The sequence below is a fragment of the Somniosus microcephalus genome, chromosome 19 (assembly GCF_052327205.1).
Source record: "Somniosus microcephalus isolate GS21.2 chromosome 19, FLI_Smic_1.0, whole genome shotgun sequence".
In the NCBI taxonomy this organism is placed as follows: domain Eukaryota; kingdom Metazoa; phylum Chordata; class Chondrichthyes; order Squaliformes; family Somniosidae; genus Somniosus; species Somniosus microcephalus.
In genome coordinates, this window is record NC_141005.1 from 29655128 (window position 1) to 29661446 (window position 6319).

General features: G+C 44.2%; 1 long non-coding RNA gene across 1 annotated transcript; it reads left to right on the forward strand.

Moving 5' to 3' along the window:
* The first annotated feature begins 531 nt into the window (after positions 1-531).
* Positions 532-3472, forward strand: LOC147104283 (uncharacterized). Its single transcript, XR_015072301.1, has 2 exons — positions 532-797; positions 1288-3472. It is a non-coding gene; the product is annotated as an uncharacterized LOC147104283 (long non-coding RNA).
* Positions 3473-6319: the final 2847 nt, after the last annotated feature.

Below are 6319 nucleotides of genomic sequence, written 5' to 3' on the forward strand. Positions count from 1 at the left end.
CTGCATTGCTTTAGCATTGCAACTGGCTATAGTCGGTTATTTGTGCCGGCTCAAACCTGCAGCTACTCTGGATTCCCTTGAGCTGCATCACAGACCAATATCACACTTAAGAGTTTAATAAAAGAAAATCATATTAAGGGAAGGTGAAGGAATTTGGACTGTTTACTTTTGCAGAGACTTTGAGATGATCTGATTTACGTTTTCAAGATCGTAATTGACTGATCCAGGCGGATTGTTCGCTATGGTGAAGGCTTCAATTTCCAGGGAACACCAGTTATAATCGGTCGTTAGGAAGCAGGGAAGCCAGGTGGAATGTTTTTGCCCAAAGGGTAACTGTTGTGGAGTAATTTACTGAGAAAGGCCTTTGAAGGAGACCGTATAATTGAATGATATATAGATATAGTGAGAAGGCAGGTCAGTTCTGTTGACATAACAACAGAAAACGCTGGAAATACTCAGCAGGCCAGGCAGCATCCGTGGAGAGAGAAACAGAGTTAACGTTTCAGGTCGAAGACCCAAGGTTAACTCTGTTTCTCTCTCCACAGATGCTGCCTGGCCTGCTGAGTTTTTCCAGTGTTTTCTGTTGTAATTTCAGATTTCCAGCATCCGCAGTATTTTGCTATTGTATAAGTTCTGTTGATCCCTGAAAAGGGTCTAATTGCTTTTTCTTCCTAAAGTGGTTTCGCTCGTTTATGATTGTAATATAGCTGTCGTGAAGGATTCAGCATTCCTCTCACTCAGTGCTGCTTGTGGAAGCTTTCTGGAAGTGGAATGGGAAAATCAGAAGTCTTGAGATGGTGAGAGTGCATTTTCTTTTGAACATTTATAAACAGTATAAACTCTTCAATATTTACGATCCTGAAACTCATGTTCCTCTACCATGCTCATTTATGCCCATTTTAACTCGATTCTGTTCCGCTGCACAAGTTATGGTTGAGGTGGGATGAGTCCTGTGCTCCTTGCATTTTCTGTTCTACACATGACGATCCTCCCAGTGGAATTTTCCGTGCGAGATGTGGGAGAGAATCATTTTGGCTATTGGGATGTAGGATTTTGTTTCAGCATTTTGAACATTTGAGGTTTATAATCAGCCACCTGTTGATGCCATAAAGGATTAACTTTAAAATACATTAGCAGGGGGCAGATTGTGACTTTTGTAATTTTCCTAGCTGAATTGTACAAACATGACAGAATTTATTCAAACATTTTAGTGAAATGTAGGTTAAAAGCAACCAGCAACTTTAATTCTACTGGAAGAAGCTAATTTTTCTTTGCTTCACTCCGCAGTTATTTAATAAAAGTGAAGTGCGAGGAGTGAGTGCTGTCACTTTGGAGCGAGGTAATAACCAGCAAAAACATACCTGGCATCATAAGAACATAAGAACATAAATAGGAGCAGGAGTAGGCCATTCGGCCCCTCCAATAAGATCATGGCTGATCTTCTACCTCATCTCCACTTTCCTGAACTATCCACATATCCCTTGATTCCCTTAATATTCAAAAATCTATTGATCTCTGTCTTGAATATACTCAGTGACAGAGCCTCCACAGCCCTCTGGGGTAAGAAATTTCAAAGATTCACCAGCCTCTGAGTGAAAAAATTTCTCCTCATCTCAGTCCTAAATGGCCGACCCCTTATTCTGAGACTGTGTCCCCTGGTTCTAGACTCCCCAGCCAGGGGGAAACATCCTCCCTGCATCTACCCTGTCAAGCCCTGTAAGAATTTTGTATGTTTCAATGAGATCACCTCTCATTCTTCTAAACTCTAAAGAATATAGGCCTAGTCTACTCAATCTGGAATCCCCCCATCCCAGGAACCAGTCTGGTGAACCTTTGTTGCACTCCCTCTGTGGCAAATAAATCCTTCCTTAGGTAAGGAGACCAAAATTGTACACATTACTCTAGGTGTGGTCTCACCAGGGCCCTATATAATTGCAGTAGGACGCCTTTACTCTTATACTCAAATCCTCTTGCAATAAAGGCCAATACACCATTTGCTTGCTGTACCTGCTCTTCAACTGATTATTTTATATATTTATATGTGCATAATTTGACAGTACTGTACTCGGGCTTCTAAAGTTGAAATATTGGCCTGGAATTTGTGGTGGGTAACGACAGCAAACTGTCAGTGTTCGCCCTCTGAAACTGACCGCAACTTCAGGATTTAGCGCATGCGCATCTAAACGCAGAAATCCTGAAGTTGCGATCAGTCATTCACTGCTCCGACATTGGCTGTGCTGTGGAAGCCCTCCCCCATCCATAGCCGGCAATCCGTGAAATCAATTAAATCAGTGAAACTGACACAAACTTGGGCTTTTCCACGGTAATATCACTGTTAAATACCCCATTAACTGTTAAGCCTTATTTAATTAGGTGTAACTCGGGTTTTAACAGCGTATTGACTGCTAAACAAACGTTCTGGCCCTGAAAAACTATTTTTTATATTTGCAGTGTCAAATTTCTCCATTATGATAAAAATTACTTTTTTTTTTAACTAACATTTTTTTAAAGTTTGTTTGCGATATTTCAGCGTCTACCCTATCCCCATGTAAAAGTCCCAATCTTTATTTCGCTCTCTAACATTTTGTAAACAGTCCGCATAAAAGCAACTTCTCATTTCCTGGTTTCCTGTCGGTGAGAATTCTTCAGTGTGATTGGCTGCTTAGACAGCTTGTTGCCGTCGCAGCAGCCTCGCCATAGGAATCCCCCTATTGACAGCGCTGCAATCAACTGAACGTCAAAAAAGCAAACTTCTCGTCACAGAGATTGCGAGATCTCTGCGGGCAGCTTTCTTCGGGGCGAGCGCCTTTGCTTTGCTGCTGACTTCAAATTATGGGCCATTATAAATAAATTGAGCAATTTTAGGATGGTGGGGGGGGGGTCGAGAAGTTCTATATAGGAAGAAAATAAATGTAATCTAGGAAAATCGGTATTGAATTTATTCAGTGACTTTATTTTTGAATTTGATCTGAGATTTTTGTTTTGCACTGCAGTCTGTTGTGCTAGTTTAAACTTTTCAATCCTCTCTTTCCTTGCTCATTCTCCACTTTTTAAAAAAAAGAAGACTTCTGCATCTTATATCTATCTTATCTTCTATCTTGCATCTATCCATACTCTGTCAAATGCCTCTGGCATCACTGCCATGTATACTGTTAAAGTGATGGAGAGCCATACTGTTATCTACTTGTCTGAAGTTTACTTGATATCGGAATCAATGTTTACTTTATTCTGTACAGTAAATTGTGACTGCAGGAGTTTGATGTGTAGATTTAAATCACTGGTTTAAAAAAAATACATTTGCATGAATTGCTGATCCTGATTTCTTTACACTACAGCTGTTTAATGTCTGACTTCTTGATTCTGGAAATTGGGGAAGTTGTAGTGAATGTGTATGTTGTTAAACTTTGTATCAACTGTATTATAGACCATGGAACAGAACTGAAAAGATCTAATAAATACTGTTAGATCCGTGTATTTTTGATGTAGTGTGTCCTTCAATAACTAGACACGAGACTGCAGGAACAATCAACAGGTATTTACTGGATGAGGGTTACTCTAAAACTAAACGTACAGATCCCTACTCAGGGTTTATATACAGGTGTGGTCACTGCCGGTACTACAGTCTACAGGAGCTGTAAAAAGTAGTTCTCCCCTTAAAGGTACATACACTACAATTCCTCCCCTTTTAGATTGACAGTACCATAACATTCATTTAACAATTAACACTTTTAACATGCACATTAACTGAAAATAGTCCATTTATAAATTCAGTCTTGGGGCGGCTTCCTGATCCTTTCTGGATAGCGCCTTTCCTGAGTGTCTTGTTCTTGGTGCAGAGGCCCCCTGTCGTCAGTTGGTTCATCAGCTTCCGATGCTACTGTTTCTGGGGTAGATGCTACCTGTATGTCGGGTTCATCACCAGGTGTGCGAAACATGGGGTTGACTCGTTCCTGTGACTCCAGGATCTGGTCGACATGGCGTCTCACAATGTTCTCCCCAACATCCACTGTGTATATTAGTGGCCCCTGCCGTGTGCATATCGTTCCTGGTTGCCATTTCTCTGTTCGGTAGTCGCGGGCCAAGACTGGTTGCCCTACATTGAAGCTCCTTGTCGGCTTCTCATTGATGTGCTGGAATTGCTTATTCTCAACATCTCTTCGTACATTTGGTCTGAGCAAATCCAGACGAGATCTCAACCTTCGGTTAAAGAACATCATGGCCGGGGTCTGGTTGGTGACTGCATGTGTCGCATTTCTGTAGGCTAACAGGAAATTGTCCACCTTATGCTGCAGTGGAATGTCGTCATCGCACATGGCCCTTACTGCTTTCTTAAAGGTTTGTACGAACCTCTCAGCCAATCCATTTGTGGCTGGATGATACGGGGCGGATGTGTAATGCCTTACCCCATTCCTTTTCATGAATCTTCGAAACTCTTCGGACACAAACTGTGGTCCGTTATCAGAGCAAATCTGCTCTGGCAAGCTGTTCCTGGCAAATATGGTCCGTAGGACTGCAATAGTTTTCTCCGTGGTGGTGGATGACATTTTGATCACCTCAGGCCATTTCGAGTGCGCATCCACGGCTATTAGAAACATTGAGTCCATGAATGGACCAGCAAAATCAATATGCACCCGTTGCCATGGAGATGAGGGCCACTCCCATGGGTGTAGAGGGGCATGTGGTGGTGCATTTTGGACCTTCTGGCATCCTGAGCAGCTCTTTGTCAGGTCCTCGATTTGCTGATCGATCCCCGGCCACCACACATAAGCCCTAGCAAGGCTTTTCATTTTCACCCCTCCCAGATGGCCTTCATGAAGCTCATTGAGCACTCTCTCCCTTAACTTGGGTGGAATTACCACTCGGGATCCACACATCAAGGTCCCCTGGCATACTGACAGCTGTTCTCTTCTGGATGAGAATGCTGGCAACAGTGAGTCACCATGTGTTGGCCATCCCTTCACCGTCAAGTCATATACCCGAGACAGTGTCGGGTCATTTCGGGTCTCCTTCTCTATTTCAGCGTTAGTTACTGGCAAGCGTTCAATTATAGTCGAATGAAATATTTCGACAGGGTCCACCGCTGGTGCTTCCTCCGTAGTAGGCAGTGGCAGGCGTGATAGCCCATCAGTGTTTCCATGCTGTTTCGTGCCCTTATACTCGATTTCATAATGGTTCGCCCCTAGAAAAAGCGACCATCTTTGTAGCCGTTGCGCTGTCATCACCGGCACGCCCTTCTTTGGATTAAAGATGGAGACTAGTGGTTGGTGGTCCGTCAGCAAGGTGAACTTCTGCCCGTGCAGATAGTGGTTGAACTTTTTCACTCCCCACAGTAGGCTGAGGGCCTCCCTGTCAATCTGGGCGTAGTTACGCTCGGCTGAGGTTAGTGACCGAGACGCAAAGGCTACCGGCCTCTCCGAGCCACCCGGGAACTTGTGCGACAGCGCCGCTCCAATGCCATAGGGTGATGCATCACACGCCAACCGAATTGGTAGTGCTGGGTTGAAATGAGCCAACACCTCTTTTGATGTGATCAATTCTTTGCACTTCTGGAAAGCTCATTTACATTCGTCATTCCACTTCCATGGTACCCCCGTTTGCAGTAGGGTGTTCAGTAGGTGTAGTACTGTAGACAAATTCAGCAAGAACTTATGGTAGTAGTTCACCAGCCCGAGGAACGACCTCAGTTGTGACACATTTTCCGGTGCTGGAGCCTTGACTACTGCCTCAATCTTTTCAGGGGACTTATGTAACCCCTCTTCATCAATAACGTGGCCACAATACGAGATCTGCTTCTGGAAAAACTCACATTTGTGGCGATTTGCTCGGAGCCCATATTCCTTCAATCTAGTGAGCACCTGCTCCAGGTTGGCAAGGTGAGCACTGTCATTTTCACCCGTGACCAGGATGTCGTCCAAATAACACTGGGTCCCTGGAATCCCTTGCAGGACTTGATCCATCGCACTTTGCCAAATAGCCGGAGCTGATGCTACCCCGAACACCAGCCGGTTGTATTGGTAGAGACCTTTATGAGTGTTGATCGTGAGGTACTGTTTTGAGGCGGCTTCTACCTCCATTTGCAGGTACGCCTGGGCCAGATCAATCTTAGTGAAGCGTTTCCCTCCAGATAGCGAGGCGAAAATATCTTCAATCCGCAGAAGCGGATATTGTACCGTGTGAAGGACTAGGTTCACTGTCACCTTAAAGTCCCCACAGATGCGAACTTTCTTTGGTTCCCCAGGCGTATTACTCAACGACCTCTTCATTACAGGAACGATGGGTGTGGCCCACTCGCTCCAGTCCACTTTGGACAGTACTCCTG